We start from the raw sequence: 17,367 nt of genomic DNA, 5'->3' as shown, positions 1-17,367 counted from the left end.
TATGGAACAACTTAGTCCTGTCAACACAAAAGGCTAGCGTTCTCCTGATGACCAGAGAGTGTAGCCTATGCTCCTCATCTGACTTATGAGGTTTTGGAAAGAAGACCGATAAAAATATATCCTGGTTAGTAGGAAACTGTGAAACTACCTTGGGCAAAAAGGCTGGATGCAGCTGTAGTTGAACCTTGTCCTTAGAGGACACTGTGTAGGGCAGCTCTGATGTAAGGGGCTCTGATTTCAGAGACGGTACGGGCTGATGTTATTGCCAGCAGGAAGGAGACCTTCCATGAGAGAAGAAAGGGGGAACAAGAATCCAACCGCTCAAAGGGAGGACCCAGGAGCCTTGACAGCACAAGGTTCAGGTCCCAAGGTGGGACAGGGTCACGGACTTGAGGGCAGAGCCACTCCAGAACTTTTAGAAATCAGACCATCATGCGCTGAGCAATGACTGACCTGCCCTGAACTGGAGGGTGGAAGGCTGAAATAGCTGACAAGTGGACTTTGACCGACAAAAGTGACAGGACATGGAGCTTGAGATGCAGAAGATAGTCTAGGAACAACTGGAGTGAGGTCTGTTCAGGCAAAAGATTTTGGCCCGAGGCCCAACATGCTAACCACTTCCACTTGGCCAGGTAGGTCGCCCTGGTGGAGGGCTTTCTGCTACCCATCCGTACCTGTTGAACACGACCCGAGCACGCCTTTCCCTCTGCATTCAACCATGCAGCAACCAAGCTGTCAGGTTCAGAGCGGTCAGATTTTGGTGTGTGGTTCAGCGGTAGTTTTAACAGAGCTGCTATGGAGAGTTTCAGCAGAATGCCGAACCAGTATTAGCGAGGCCAAGCCAGAGCTATCAGGATTACCTTCACCTCATCTTACCATAGAATCACAGAATATCAGGGTTGGAAGGGACCTCAGGAGGTCATCTAGTCCAACCCCCTGCTCAAAGCAGGGCCAATCCCCAATTAAATCATCCCAGCCAGGGCTTTGTCAAGCCTGACCTTAAAAACTTCTAAGGAAGGCGATTCTACCACCTCCCTAGGTAACGCATTACAGTGTTTCACCACCCTCCTAGTGAAAAAGTTTTTCCTAATATCCAACCTAAACCTCCCCCACTGCAACTTGAGACCATTACTCCTTGTCCTGTCCTCTTCTACCACTGAGAATAGTCTAGAACCATCCTCTCTGGAACATGAGGTTCATCTTCATGAGGAGTCTGATGAAAGTTTTTGCAACACATGCTTCACATGCAACTCCCCCAAACACTTTAGGCAGTTGCTATGGAGGTCACTAATAGGCACAGGCTTGTTGCAGACTGAGTATGACTTGAAGCCCGGGGACCAGGGATTGCCTCGTCTCTGGGATGAGGTCCCTAACGGGGACACTAACTATTAAACCTATATAAAAACTACTAACATTAAGTATTGAGAACTATATACAATGAAACACAGAGAAACCGCTATCACACTTGCAAATGCAAGAGGAAAGGTGCTCTGACTAACTATCACAGGCAGTAAGAAGGAACTGAGAGGGCACAGGGCCAGCAGTGCCTCATATACCGGCACATGAGTGCAGGACTCCAGATGGCACCAGAGCCTGCCCTACGGCTACCACTACGGCAAAATATTCCGACAATGGTGCATACGGACACGCAAACACCTAGAATGGAATCGACGTGAGCAAACACTCAAAGAAGAACATCCCTCTTCCTCTACACCTAATTTACATGCAATAATTCTAATGCTTGCAAGGACAGTGGTATGAGGGAGACCAGACACATGTCAAGAGTGATCAAGGATAAAATTATTTGGCCTGAATGTCACTGGTCTTCAAAGATTCTGTGGTCACATGCTAGCTTGGGCTACTGTATATGAAAGATTCTCTGTGGCACTGCTGAATCTGCTCCACTGCACAACACTGGAGCAACACTGCAGGGGAAATTGATGTACATGTGCAGGAGGAGCCCTTCAAGTCCACAGAAGTTGTGGCTTGGGGACAGGATTCTCTGTGTCCGCTCCACTTCATGTGGAACCAGTCTCACTAACGGAGCATTCTAAAACAGTAAGTCAACTGCAAATTAAGGAGATATTCACCAGGTTGCTTCAGCTACCTTGTGCTGTTCTGCAGTTGCAGAACAACCAGTAAACCCAGTTTCACTGATTAGTGTACTTGGCCTGCTTTGGTGCACCAGTGAATGATGTTAAATTTTTTTGTTTTGTTTTTTTAATGATTTAGGTTCATACTACATATCTTCAAATCTTTAGAAATATTGCATAAAAGCTCTCTGTGTTTCTTCTTTAGTATTTGGGACTCCAGTTTTTAAAAAAGTTAAAGAAGTTCCCAGACAAATTTTAAGATGTAACTATAGTTGACTGTGCATCAGTAATTTGTAGATAAAACAAACTACATGGAAGTTAAAATTATGGCAAAAACAATCATAAAATCAGGAAATTCGAAGTTCAGTGACAGGTTTCAGAGTATCAGCCGTGTTAATCTGTATCCGCAAAAAGAAAAGGAGGACTTGTGGCACCTTAGAGACTAAAATTTATTGGAGCATAAGCTTTCGTGAGCTACAGCGTGATCAGGTAAGGTGAGCTATTACCAGCAGGAGAGCGGGGGGCAGGGGGGACGACCTTTTGTAGTGATAATCAAGGTGGACCATTTCCAGCAATGACAAGAATGTCTGAGGAACAGCGTGGGGGGAGGGGGGAATAAACATTTGGAAATAGTTTTACTTTGTGTAATGACCCATCCACTCCCAGTCTTTATTCAAGCCTAAGTTAATTGTACCCAGTTTGCAAATTAATTCCAATTCAGCAGTCTCTCGTTGGAGTCTGTTTTTGAATTTTTTTGTAGGAAAACAGTTCAGTCTCTTTGGTCACTCAGCTACAGACCTAAAAGTGGCAATTCTTCAACAAAAAAACTTCAACGAGAACCAGCAACAATGACCTTGGGAAGTCTGCAACACCTCAGATACCTTTCCCCTTGCAGAGGTTTTTCAGCAGTTGAATCTACAATATACTTACGAAGGATAGTTAACAAAAAAGTTACAGAAGGTTCTGTAACTGACTCAAAAAGGAAACTTTCACATTACTGCCACAACTGCCACATTTAAGGCAAGAGAGACACTAAGGGAAAGGAGACAGTAAACTGATCTCAGCCAGGTGATGCCAAGATGTTTCAAGAGTTTTTACTAGTTGTCGCTAGAGGACAATCTTTATTGGAGAGCAAGAACCCATCAATTCTGGATTAGTGGGAAACCAGTGTACTGATTAATTAGAGTTTTCCACTTACTACAAATGTTTTCCATTGAAAGTTTTACAAAAATGTAATTATCCCTCAATCAGAAAAATATGTCTAGCTGAAATGATCTACCTGTTCGCAACATATACCCAGGATACAAATGTTAAATGTACATTAAAATGTTGACGACTACATTTAAGAATGAGAAATATCAATTAAACTCAAAACAAGTTTCAAGAAATGCTAAATTATAAATCCTTAGTCAATTTCAAGTTGAAACAGCAGAACAACAAAGAGTGTTACCTTAGTCACCAAGGTAAGATTTCAGGTTACCTTTCCATCTTACCTCCCTCAAAACAGCAGAATTTGTTCTTACCTGTTAACTGCACCTCTAGCCAATTCCTCCAGCATTAAATCTAGAGCATTAGGTTTACATTCCTCCTGCCAACACGTACAGAACAGAGTAAGTTGGAAAACCTTGAGATACCAGTGCACGATGCAACATCTGCTTTATTTTGAAATTTCCTAGAGAGAGAGAAAAAAAGAAAGTAGCTATTTACTCAGATAGGTATACAAAGAATTAACTGAATTTTAAGACTAGAATAGGGTTTGTTTGTTTTTTTGATACACTGGTTGTATTAAAACTCCTAGCCCGGTTGTCAAAAATATCAGTACAACCTGTTAATCTACACATTCAAGATTCACTGATGACTGAATATAGCTGATATGAGTTTTTGGTAGATTAGTTTGTGTCAAGTGGTATTTGGGCATGTTTAAGTTATTAGGTTGATAAAAGGCAGCTTTCATATTTCAGCAGCTCTTTCTTTACTTTTATCCCTGTGAATTAGGAGGACTGAGTTCTATGTATGGGGTATATTTTGATTTTAAAGCACAAAACCGCTATTGCTGGAAGAGACACTAGAGAGAGAGCTGAGTATATATAATTAATTTATACACTATTTGGGACAGGGACTGTCTCTGTTAGATGTTTGTAAAGTGCCTACCACTATGGGGATGGGTCCTCAAATAAATGTGTAATTTCAGCCTAAGGTCAGCTTAGACCTGAGGAAGAGCTCTGTATAGTTGAAAAGCTTGTCTATCTCACAAACAGAAGTATATCCAATAAAAGATATTACCTCCCCCTTGTCTCTCCAATATCCTGGGACCAACATGGCTACAATACTGCATAACTGATAGATACATTTAAAAAAAATTAACTCCAAAAATACTTTAAATGCCGTTTTCACAACAGAAAAGAGATGAGTAATATAAAATAATATATTTATATCAAACATGGTTCTGTTCCACAAAAGTTACGAAGACTAGTACACTGGTGGAAGGAACCAGACTGCAGCAAAAGCCCCAAGAAAAAAAAATCTGGCTAAGTAGCCAGAGTTTCACCCGGGATGGGGGAGGGCGGGAGTACAAGATTTACTGGAATATTCATTACTTTAAAATGGATGCAAATGCAGACTACCCAAATGCCTGTTCAGCTCTGATGACCAGAGTGAAGGGTGTGTGGCCATAGCCTAGCCCTCGCACTGTTCAGTGCCAGTGCAGAAACAGAGCAACAATCTAGCAAAGCAACAAACATTTTTGCCTACGTTGCTTGGAACTAGGAGTTCCTAAAAAGGAGAAAGGATATTTTGGCTTCTGGCTGAAGCAGAGTTCTCCAAGCAACGCCCGTGCTATACCCTCGATGCACTAACTACTGAAATATTCACAAGAAAGACACACACACAGTAACAAGAAGTAATACCCAAAAGTCATTCCCAGTCCTCAGAAACCAATGCGTGGAAAAGCTCTCAAATACATATTCAACAGCTATAGCTAAATCAATAATTATAAATTGTGGGACCAGAAGTATAAAAGACAGTCTTTCATAGCATTCAGTTTTAAGGCTTAAAAGAATTATATGCAAATACATTAAATATCCTTCCCTTTGAATATTCATGGAGACTAGAATACCAAAGCGTTTCATAAGCAGACAGAATATAATTAATCCAAAATAACATATTAGAATTCTTTTTGCTTAAAAAATACATGGTGATTGTAATAAGACTTAATTGCTGTTAAAACATTCAGGCAACAAGTAAAACAATACTAGGACATTTACAAGTCATGTAAATATGCAAAATATAATATGCCCTAACTACTAATAGATTTCAAAGATTTTTTTCTTTAAAATTCCTAAAACTGCCTCAGGAGATAAAGCCCTTAAACTGTCAGAAAATTAAAATCAACCACCACAAAACATAAAATGACTGCCAAGGTATTACTTAACTGTAGGTATCTTAAAACAAACAAACAAAAATACAACAATTTAAAAAACGAGACATGCAAACCCAGTTCTGGAAAAATGTATAATTCCGTAAGCAGAAATTTTAAAAAAAATCAAGGCATATAAATGATTACTCTAAAAATACTTTTATTAAAAGAGAACCTCCATCTTATTCCATGGATGTCTAATTCTATAAATTCCTGCAAACTACCTATGCATTAATATCCAAAATGAACAGGTACAGAGGGACATTAAAAAAAAAAAAAGCTGCTAAAGCTGTGGTTTTTTTCAATAATGCTCTCAACATTCATCCCTATCACAGGTCACCAGATCCTGCTCAGAGTGACAGCTACAATGTGCAGGTTTTATTCTTGCAAAACAACATGAGTGACAGAGGTGGCCTTATATGAGTAATCAAATGCTGCATGGGGGGAATGAGCTGATTATTAGTTTTTGGGTGTTTGATTTTCATTGTTAGGCTGAATGGTAGATGGAGATTTGGTTGGCCTACAAGTATTTAAACACGGATAAGCCTAAAGTATCAAGTAATTCAACATGTGGTTGCATCTAAACAAGACAAGGATGAGGCAGACGGTTACTACAACCTCCAGAGTTATAATCTCTTTTACTGAGGAAAACTAATGGTCAAGAGTTCTCCAAACTAATCAGTATTGATTGAGGACATCTATTGAAAACAAGAATTCACTTGAGGATAAAACTATCCATAACATCTTTAGCCCTGGTCTACACTAGGGCTTTAGGTCGAATTTAGCAGCGTTAAATGGATGTAAACCTGCACCCATCCACACAATGAAGCCCCTATTTTCGACTTAAAGGGCTCTTAAGTGGATTAGCGCTTAAATCGGCCTTGCCGGGCCGAATTTGGGGTACTGTGGACACAATTCGGCAGTATTGGCCTCTGGGAGCTATCCCAGATTGCTCCATTGTGACCGCTCTGGACAGCACTCTCAACTCAGATGCACTGGCCAGGTAGACAGGAAAAGAACCGCAAACTTTTGAATCTCATTTTCTGTTTGGCCAGCATGGCAAGCTGCAGGTGACCATGCAGAGCTCATCAGCAGAGGTGACCCTGATGGAGTCCCAGAATCGCAAAAGAGCTCCAGCATGGACCGAACGGGAGGTACGGGATCTGATTGCTGTATGGGAAGAGGAATCCGTGCTATCAGAACTACGTTCCAGTTTTCGAAATGCCAAAACATTTGTCAAAATCTCCCAGGGCATGAAGAACAGAGGCCATAACAGGGACCCGAAGCAGTGCCGCGTGAAACTTAAGGAGCTGAGGCAAACCTACCAGAAAACCAAAGAGGCGAACGGCCGCTCCGGGTCAGAGCCCCAAACATGCCGCTTCTATGATGAGCTGTATGCCATTTTAGGGAGTTCAGCCACCACTACCCCAGCCGTGTTGTTTGACTCCTTCAATGGAGATGGAGGCAACACGGAAGCAGGTTTTTGGATGAAGATGATGATGATGAGGAGGAGGAGGCGGCTCTAGATACCTCATAGCAAGCAAGAAGAGAAACTGGTTTTCCCGACAGCCAGGAACTGTTTCTCACCTTGGACCTGGAGCCAGTACCCCCTGAACCCACCCAAGGCTGCCTCCTGGACCCGGCAGGCGGAGAAGGGACCTCCGGTGAGTGTACCTTTTAAAACACTATACATGGTTTAAAAGCAAGCATGTGAAACGATTAATTTGCCTTAGCATTCACGGCTCTCCTGGATGTACTCCCAAAGCCTTTGCAAAAGGTTTCTGGGGAGGGCAGCCTTATTGCGTCCTCCATGGTAGGACACTTTACCACTCCAGGCCAGTAGCACGTACTTGGGAATCACTGTACAACAAAGCATTGCAGTGTATATTTGCTGGCGTCCAAACAACATCTGCTATTTATCTCTCTGTGTTATTCCCAGGAGAGTGAGATATCATTCATGGTCACCTGGTTGAAATAGGGTGCTTTTCTTAAGGGGACACTCAGAGGTACCCGTTCCTGCTGGGCTGTTTGCCTGTGGCTGAACAGAAATGTTCCCCGCTGTTAGCCACGGGGAAGGGGGAGGGTTGAGGGGGTAGCCACGCGGTGGGGGGAGGCAAAAATGCGACCTTGTAACGAAAGCACATGTGCTATGTATGTAATGTTAACAGCAAGGTTTACCCTGAAAGAGTGTTGCCATTGTTTTATAAAATGTGTCTTTTTAAATACCACTGTCCCTTTTTTTTCTTCCACCAGCTGCATGTGTTTCAATGATCACAGGATCTTCTCCTTCCCAGAGGCTAGTGAAGATCAGAAAGAAAAAAAAAACCACACTCGTGATGAAATGTTCTCTGAGCTCATGCTGTCCTCCCACACTGACAGAGCACAGACGAATGCGTGGAGGCAAATAATGTCAAAGTGCAGGAAAGCACAAAATGACCGGGAGGAGAGGTGGCGGGCTGAAGAGAGGGCTGAAGCTCAAATGTGGTGGCAGCGTGATGAGAGGAGGCAGGATTCAATGCTGAGGCTGCTGGAGGATCAAACCAATATGCTCCAGTGTCTGGTTGAGCTGCAGCAAAGGCAGCTGGAGCACAGACTGCCGCTACAGCCCCTGTGTAACCAACCACCCTCCTCCCCAAGTTCCATAGCCTCCTCATCCAGACGCCCAAGAATGCGGTGGGGGGGCCTCCGGCCAACCAGCCACTCCACCACAGAGGATTGCCCAAGCAACAGAAGGCTGGCATTCAGTAACTAAGTTTTTCAGTTTTTAAGTGCAGTGTGGCCTTGTCCTTCCCTCCTCCCCCAGTCTCCCCAGGCTACCTTGGCAGTTATCCCCCTATTTGTGTGATGAATTAATAAAGAATGCATGAATGTGAAGCAACAATGACTTTATTGCCTCTGCAAGCGGTGATCAAAGGGGAGAGGGGAGGGTGGTTAGCTTACAGGGAAGGAGAGTGAACCAAGGGGGCGGGGGGAGTTCATCAAGGAGAAACAAACAGAACTTTCACACTGTAGCCTGTCCAGTCATGAACCTGGTTTTCAAAGCTTCTCTGATGCGTACCGTGCCCTCCTGTGCTCTTCTAACTGCCCTGGTGTCTGGCTGCACATAACCAGCAGCCAGGCGATTTGCCTCAACCCCCCACCCTGCCATAAATGTCTCCCCCTTACTCTCACAGATATTGTGGAGCACACAGCAAGCAGTAATAAGAGTGGGAATATTGGTTTCGCTGAGGTCTAAGCGAGTTAGTAAACTGCGCCAGCGCACCTTTAAACGTCCAAATGCACATTCTACCACCATTCTGCACTTGCTCAGCCTGTAGTTGAACAGCTCCTGACTACTGTCCAGGCTGCCTATGTACGGCTTCATGAGCCAAGGCATTAAGGGGTAGGTTGGGTCCCCAAAGATAACTATAGGCATTTCAACATCCCCAACAGTTATTTTCTGGTCTGGGAATAAAGTCCCTTCCTGCAGCTTTTGAAACAGACCAGAGTTTCTGAAGATGCGAGTGTCAAGTACCTTTCCTGGCCATCCCATATTGATGTTGGTGAAACGTCCCTTGTGATCCACCAGAGCTTGCAGCACGATTGAAAAGTACCCCTTGCGGTTTATGTACTTGGCGGCTTGGTGCTCCGGTGCCAAGATAGGGATATGGGTTCCGTCTATGGCCCCACCACAGTTAGGGAATCCCATTGCAGCAAAGCCATCCACTATGACCTGCACATTTCCCAGGGTCACTACCCTTGATATTAGCAGACCTTTGACTGCGTGGGCTACTTGCATCACAGCAGCCCCCACAGTAGATTTGCCCACTCCAAATTGATTCCCGACTGACCGGTAGCTGTCTGGCGTTGCAAGCTTCCACAGGGCTATCACCACTTGCTTCTCAACTGTGAGGGCTGCTCTCATCTTGATATTCATGCGCTTCAGGGCAGGGGAAAGCAAGTCACAAAGTTCCATGAAAGTGCCCTTACGCATGCGAAAGTTTCGCAGCCACTGGGAATCGTCCCAGACCTGCAACACTATGCGGTCCCACCAGTCTGTGCTTGTTTCCCGAGCCCAGAATCGGCATTCCACCGCATGAACCTGCCCCATTAGCACCATGATGCATGCATTGGCAGGGCCCATGCTTTGAGAGAAATCTGTGTCCATGTCCTGATCACTCACGTGACTGCGCTGACGTCGCCTCCTCGCCCAGTATCGCTCTGCCAGGTTCTGGTGCTGCATATACTGCTGGATAATGCGTGTTGTGTTTAATGTGCTCCTAATTGCCAAAGTGAGCTGAGCGGCCTCCATGCTTGCCTTGGTATGGCGTCCACACAGAAAAAAGGCGCGGAACGATTGTCTGCCGTTGCTCTGACAGAGGGAGGAGCGACTGATGACATGGCTTACAAGGTTGGCTTACAGGAAATTAAAATCAACAAAGGGGGTGGTTTTACATCAAAGAGTATTTCAGGCAGGACTTCACAGAGCGTTCCAATAAGAAATGGTGCACCTAAGTAATTGTTCTTATTGGAACAAGTAGGTTGGTCTGGCCTCTGATTGATACATGGCCAGATTTACCTCGCTGCACCTTCTCTGTGAGTGACTGCAGTGTGACCTAGAGGAATGAGTCCCCTAGACAGGAGGATGGGGGGAAGCAAATGAGTACAAAACAAATCTGGTCTATTTCTTGTTTTGATCCACTCCATCTATCTTTTACATCTTTGGCTAGCAGCAGACGGTGCAGAAGGACTGCAAGCCATCCACATCTCATGGCTGCTCGGCAGAAGATGGTACAATAGGCCTGCTAGCCATCCGTATCTCTTGCCTGCCTGGCAGAAGATGGTACAATAGGACTGCTAGCAATCCGTATCGCCTGCCTGCTCACCATAAGATGGTTCAATAGGACTGACTGCAGGACTAAAGAGAATGACCTGGTCAAGTCACTTCTAATGTAGTCCCTGAACCCATGTCTGGCCAGGAGTACTTCGGACATGACGATGACGGCCAGCAGTCCTATTGTACCGTCTGCTGCCACAAGGCAAGGGGTTGCTGCTGCTGAGTAGCAATGCAGCACCATGTCTGCCAGCACCCAGGAGACATACGGTGACGGTTACCTGAGTGGGCTCCATGCTTGCCGTGGTATGGCGTCTGCACAGGTAACTCAAGAAAAAAGGCGCAAAACGATTGTCTGCTGCTGCTTTCACGGAGGGAGGGAGGGAACAGGGGCCTGACGATATGTACCCAGAACCACCCGCAACAATGTTTTAGCCCCATCAGGCACTGGGATCTCAACCCAGAATTCCAATGGGCAGAGGAGACTGCGGGAACTGTGGGATAGCTACCCACAGTGCAATACTCCGGAAGTCGACGCTTGCCTCGGTACTGTGGAAGCACTCTGCCGAGTTAATGCACTTAATGCACTTAGAGCATTTTCTGTGGGGACACACACACTCGAATATATAAAAACGATTTCTAAAAACGACTTCTATAAATTAGACCTAATTTCGTAGTGTAGACATACCCTAAGACATTGTCCTAAAAGGGAAGCTGATACTTTTCCTTAGCTGTGTTGCTCACCCTTTATCTTATGGGATGAACAAATCAACATTTAAATCTAACAAGATATATAAAAATTTCAGACATTATTTATGTATTGCTCAGTGCTAACATATGCTTTGTTCTGTATAAACAAGATGCCATGGAATTACCTGAATTTTAGAAAATTCTAACTTGAGCATTTGTTTTCTCAACATTGATGTTGCACTAAGTGCTAAATTTTTCCATTTAAACTCTGCCCCTACATTTTATTTATTTATTTTTAAGGAAGAAGGAAATATTTGGGTACTGCACTTTGAGACATCACTTACTGAAACCCAGCATATCAAACAACTATTTAAAGCACTCTATACCTTTAGAGCAATTTAAACAGTATTAGAGACTTTACAAAAAATATAGCCACAGCTATAGTACATGTGTAGACCTTTCAATCAAAGCAAGAACCCTCAGAATACTAAAGGCTTTGAAGAGCTTTATATCAATTTTAAAAAAATTGAACCAATTTTATTTTTAAGCCATGTTTGAAGAAATTTGGTTTTGTACTTTAAATTGCAGTGAGATGGACAAGAAAAGCCAAGAGTGAAGTATCCAGCTTCAGTCATTTGAATTGTCTAAGCATAAAATTTGACGGGAAACACTGAACACTGCTGAATGTTTTATCTTGTAGGATTAGTTTCTGCTTAACTTCAGTGAATTCCTTAACAGTGCATGCTAAAGTGAAAGTCTGGGACTAGCATGGGCTTAGCGGCATTCTAAGTTAGGTCCACACTTGTTCTAGCTAAAGATGACCTTCACCTACCCATATACAAAAACAAACAAAGAAGTGGGTTTCTGGGGCATGTGGAACCTAGAGATCAAAGATCTGTTTGGAACTTAGTTTCCCCCCCAAGAAAGATGTCCTGATTACATCTCCTTCTAGGAAAAGCCTGGGCTCTAGCAGAATGAGCCCACAAGACAAAGTATGCTCATCATTTAATAACAGATAGAAATACACTGTGTAATCCATGTAAATATTCTCTATGCCAGAACAGTTTGTCCCTTAACTATATTGAGGGACAGCAGTGTCTAGCCAGATAATATAAGGCCTTAGCCACATCCAGAGCATGCTATTTCTCACGTGGAGTGGGGTTCTGGAAAGAAAATAGGGAAAAATTGATTGGTTTAGGTAAAATTAAAAAACAATTTTGGGAATAAATTTAGGAGACCATACCACCACTTTATCTGTGGGATAGCGTAGGAAGGGTCAGCCACAAGTGCTTGGGAGTCACTAATCCTTCTTGTTGATGTAATGGACACAAGAAAAACTGTCTTGAGAGTAAGGTGGTGAAGAAAGCACTTGCAAAGGGGGCTCCAAAAGACCTTTTAGGACAGTGAGATTTTAGGAAGAAGTCAGCTGGCTCCCTGTTGGACAAGTGTGGATAAATTATTTTAAAGAGCTTCAGAACAGTAGGGTAAGATAACACAGAGCATGACTCAACTGGAGGGTGGCATGCTGAAATTGTTGCAAGGTGAACCCTGATTGAACTAGAGAGATCTGAGAGCTTTTACTGTAGTCAAGAATCTTGGGAATGGAAGCCTTCAGAAGATCAATATAATTCTAAGCAGTCCTTATTGAGAATCTCTTCCATTTGGAGGAACAGGATTTTCTTTGTGGAAGCCTGCTCTGCAGTGATCTCTCTCAAACCAACACTGAACAGTCTATCGGTGGCACTTCGCCAACCAACTTCCAGGTTGAGAGGTGTAATGACTTCAAGTCTGAGTAGAAAATTTTATTCTGATTCAATGATATGTCCTGGAAGCCTGGTAGTGTGAATCGGGGCTTGAGCGGATATGTGAACTAGATCTGTCAGTCAAAACTGGCTGTGCCAATAAGGAGTTTGGTATAGTCTGTGCTGCATTCTGTCTCATTTTTCATACTATCTTGGGTAGAGAAGCAAACAGAAGGCCCTGTTTCCAGGATATGAGAAAAGCATTTTCTACGGATCTTCGACTCGTGTGCTCTGGAGCAGAATTTTGAGCACTGTGTTCTCTTTGGTGGCAAATAAGTCTATGATAAGAGTACCCCCAGGGTGACACATGCGAATAAGGACAGATGTTTTGAGGGACTACTTGTGATTGGTTATGGATTCCCTGTTGTGATCAGCTAGGGTGTTTCCAAAAACTGGTAGGTGAAGGGCTATCAGAGCTATCCCATGTGTCAGGCACCAATTCCAAAACTTGATGGCCTTGCAATACAGGGGCAATGAGTGAGCTCCACCTAGTTTCTTTACCTAATGCAATGCAGACACAGGGTCTGTGAGAATTTGTGTGATAGGCTTTCTGACTGCCCACGTTCCAACATTTAAATGAAGTCATGAATCTCCTCTTGACACTAAACTCCTTGTATCTAAAGGTATTTTAAGAGTGCACCACATTTTATTCCTTAAACATCTGTGATCACTGTCTTTGAAGTGGAAGAGTGGAAAAAGGTACACCTCTGTGCATTGTCTATCCATCAATTTATTGATGCCACAATATGAAATAGGATCATTAAACATGTCCATGAGTCTCATTCCATACACTGATCTTAGCCAGCCTTGCAACAGTCTTAGAAGACTCACTAGCATGGAAGTGCAAGTTGGCAAGTGACCCATGAGTTTCAGAGACAACTCAAGATTGAGTGACCAGTTTGCTTTGATACAGGAGATAAATGTCAAAATGGAGTGAAGTGTCTTTAGAAAGGTTATACCAACCCCAGGTTAGGAAGAGAGCACCTGCCTACTCCCAACAGTAGCCTACCTATTACCTTCTGAGAAAGAAGCCTGGTTTCTCCCATAGGAAACCACTACCTTCAGTGGGCATCAAGCCTCCTGTATAGTCATCCGGACAGCAGGTTTGCCAGACAGTCATCCCTGAACCTGACCTTCAGATGTCATCTTCCCTGTTTTATCAGCTTAGACAGGAATACCCTCAACCACTGATAGATGGGTACTTATCTCTAAAAGGTATTCTGTCCAATTCCAGTATTTTTTCCTTTTCCACTTTCCTTCCCTGTCCCTTTTCAGTCTTTCTCACAAGACCCAACTGAAAGAAGAGATAGTCTCCCTGATCTGTCTTAGAGCCATGAAATTCAAAGGAAGAAATTTCTACTCCTAAAATTTCCTTATTCTGGAAAAAGAGAAAAGGGGGAAGCCTTTATGCTATATTTATCTGAGAAGGTCAAACAAATACATACACCTTCTCAGATTCAAGATGGTAACAGTAGCCCCTAGCTAGCTCAAAACTGATTCATGGCTTTTGACCTCCAAGATGTATATTTCCATATTGTGATCCCTCCAGCCTTCACAAAATGTTCCTATTTTTTCCCAAAAGATTTAGGCTTGATAATGGATTGCAAATCATCCCTTCAACCACACGGCTGATATAGTTAGGGGGTTTAATAGTCTCTAAGCTGGCAAGAGCATACAAGGTTGCCACCTTCAGGCTACGGTACAGATCCTCAATGACCTCAACATAGCACTGCAGTCTCTTAGAGAATGCAATGCCTTGTCAATCCAATTACTCAACAAACCATTGTGTTTGAAAGGCAAGTCCTCAACTACATTCTCCACCCCCCTAAGAATATCTGAAGCTTGCAGCCACAATGCCCTTCACATTGTCTCTGCAGTGGCCATGAACTGAGCTGCAGTGTCTGAAGTATCTGTGGCCACCTGAAGAACTGTCTCCTAACAGTTATCAGCTACAAATTTTAAACTGTCTGTTTGTTTGTTGAGCACTAGTTTGTTGAGAAAGGGAAATACCTTGTCCCATGTCAGCAATTCGTACTTCAAAATAATGTTTTGTAATTTGCTATACATAATTGAAGAGAGGTAGAATGGGTTTTCTTACCAAAAAAGTGAGCTTTTCACGATCTTTATCCTTGGGAGTCACTCCCACTGGGCCAACTGACTAGCTTCCTCTTGGGCTACTGGTCTTCCTGATAATGGGTAACAGATTACTCAACGCTCCTTTGTGGCACTGTATCTTTTCTCTACTCTCTTTGCTGTAGAGGCAAGAGTAGCAGGGGTCTGACATGAACTTTACAGATGGGTCTAGGTTCCCCTTATAAGGGCATGGCTATTCTACCTGGATCAGTGAAGTACAAGATACCTAAAATCTTATAGGTCTTCTCTTCAGTTAATGTTGTCTCAAGTTCTAGTATATCAGCTAATTAAGATAGTAAATTCTGAAAGTCATCAGGTGCTGGAACCGCGCCTGAGTCTCCCCTGTAAGGTGACAAAGTTGAGGGGAGTTTGGGAAAGGCTATATGGTATTGGTCCAGTTGTTCTGGACCAGTTTCCTTCTTTTGTTCTTTGTCTCTGTCCAGGATGGTAGCAGATATGGCTAATGTACTTCGGCAGCATTGACCTCAAGACTTACAAGAATATCTGCATTTATGCAATGAGGTAGGGAGAGAGTTAATACTGCGTGTTCTACAAACTACAGGGCAGACCTCCCAAGGGAGGTGTGGGAATGTGTCCGTGTTTGTTTAATCCTTCAGTAGCGAACACAACAACAACACAAAAGTACAAGAAATAAAGTGTCATTCAGTGAAGTTGGTGGCATGGGAAAACCTTGTTTTTCTGGGATTAATCAAGAAAAGAGCTAACATCAAGGCTATAAACAGTAGGTCTAGAATGCCATGCTACGTGAAAAGTATTAGGTTAACGTCCTACTTCATTTTTTTGTTTGTTTTTTGGTTTGGGGGGACGGGGTAGACTAATGACATTACAGCAGCTTGTATCATCAGAGAAGATGAGAATTTGCTAATTCATATCCTATCTTTCTAGTATCTTAGGCTTGGTTTGCATTCTTGTTTGTTTACTAGGTGATCTGCTTTGATTTGTTTGGTATCACAAACTTATTTTATGTTTTAATCTAAACCAGTAAGTTGGAGTGAAGTGCTTGGGAATCTTAGCTCCAGGGGGTGTTGTATTTCCTCTCCAAGTTGAGAGAGGGGCGAACTCTAGGACCTCACACTGTACAGTTCCCTGTACAGCACAAGATGGTATAACTTTGGGTTTACACTCCAGTAGAGGGGTCCTAAGGTGGGAAGCTGGTGGTTATTTTGGCTGTAGCCTCTTTATTGTTGGTTCATGCAGTAGGTGGGTCAGAGAGCCTGCATGTAACTACAGCTAGGCGCATTCCTACCTGTGTGAATACTGGAAGAAGTGTAGAGCCGGAAGCAGGTCTGCAAACTGTCACAGCAGCACAGTGTGAGAGAGAGCCCAGGCTAGTAGATCAAAGGGCTCAATGGTACTCTAATTCCAGGGGGAACCCATCACACTCTAGACCAGCAAAGTTTTACCACCATTTGCAAGACTGAATATCTGAAGTTAGGAAAGGGCGAAAAGGCAAGCAAAGCTGTATTACATTTATTGGCCCAAAGAAGGAATCAAAGGCAAAATACATGCAAGGATGAATAAACTAAGTTTTACTTGCTGGAAACAGTTAAGGCACACAGAGGAACTACCCTAGGAAAAAAAAAACTGCTTTTATTTAGCATGTTCTACACTCAATGGAAAGCAGATTTCAGCAGACCAGCCTTCATTTGATAGAAGTAGTATTTTCTAATAGGTAGAACACATGAAGGAGTCAAGGATCCTGGGTTCTTACTCTGGCATTATCTTAGTTAAGTTACCATGTGTCTAAGTTTTATGCACCTGTAAGATGGGTAATGATCCCTCACACAAGTTTTACCAGGTGTAATTATTGCTTGTACAGCATTGAGGTCCTGGGATAAAAAGCCACTACAAGCGCATGGCATTTTTAAATATCAGGAATCTTGGCAGCATTACATCCCAATTACTGTAACACAGCACACCCAAGCAGTGTTTTATTTTGAATTAAATCTTACTTGTAATTGCTTCATAAAAAAAAAGCCAGAAATTATGCCTATGGACAACAAAAGGCTTTTACATATTGATTAAAAATAAAGAACTATTTAATTTCATTCTAAGTTTCATAAAAAGCCCATATTAGTTCCTAGTACAAGCAATTACATATCATGAAGGTTAGAAGACTTGAACTTCCACAATGCACCACCTTTAACTCTCCAATCCCAATGGCTGTAGTAACTACAGAGGTCTTCAACCACGGCTGGAGATTCCACTTTCAAGACTTACAAGTTTGAAGTCTTTGGAATCAGTAGGAATCCAGATTACACTTCAGTATTACACAGCTCCAAGCAATACATTGGACATTATAATCTTTCAGTCCCTCCCGCTCAAGAAGGATGATATAAATCAACTAGATATCACCATCATACTTTAGTAAAACAAGCAAGGGGAAGCTCATTCCCCGAT

The 17,367-nt window shown here is 43.0% G+C and overlaps 1 protein-coding gene across 4 annotated transcripts in view; it reads right to left on the bottom strand.

Moving 5' to 3' along the window:
- Positions 1–17,367, bottom strand: part of PPM1B (protein phosphatase, Mg2+/Mn2+ dependent 1B) — a 97,991-nt gene that overhangs the window by 43,602 nt on the left and 37,022 nt on the right. For all 4 annotated transcript variants that reach the window (XM_075127141.1, XM_048843000.2, XM_048843001.2 and 1 more), the window contains exon 2: positions 3,617–3,765. The gene's annotated coding sequence lies outside the window, so the exon portion shown is untranslated. The remainder of the gene's footprint in view (positions 1–3,616; positions 3,766–17,367) is intronic.

The sequence above is a fragment of the Caretta caretta genome, chromosome 3, assembly GCF_965140235.1.
Source record: "Caretta caretta isolate rCarCar2 chromosome 3, rCarCar1.hap1, whole genome shotgun sequence".
Taxonomy (NCBI): Eukaryota; Metazoa; Chordata; order Testudines; family Cheloniidae; genus Caretta; species Caretta caretta.
Note: the sequence above shows the minus strand (reverse complement) of the source record. Positions and strands in the feature narration are given on the sequence as shown.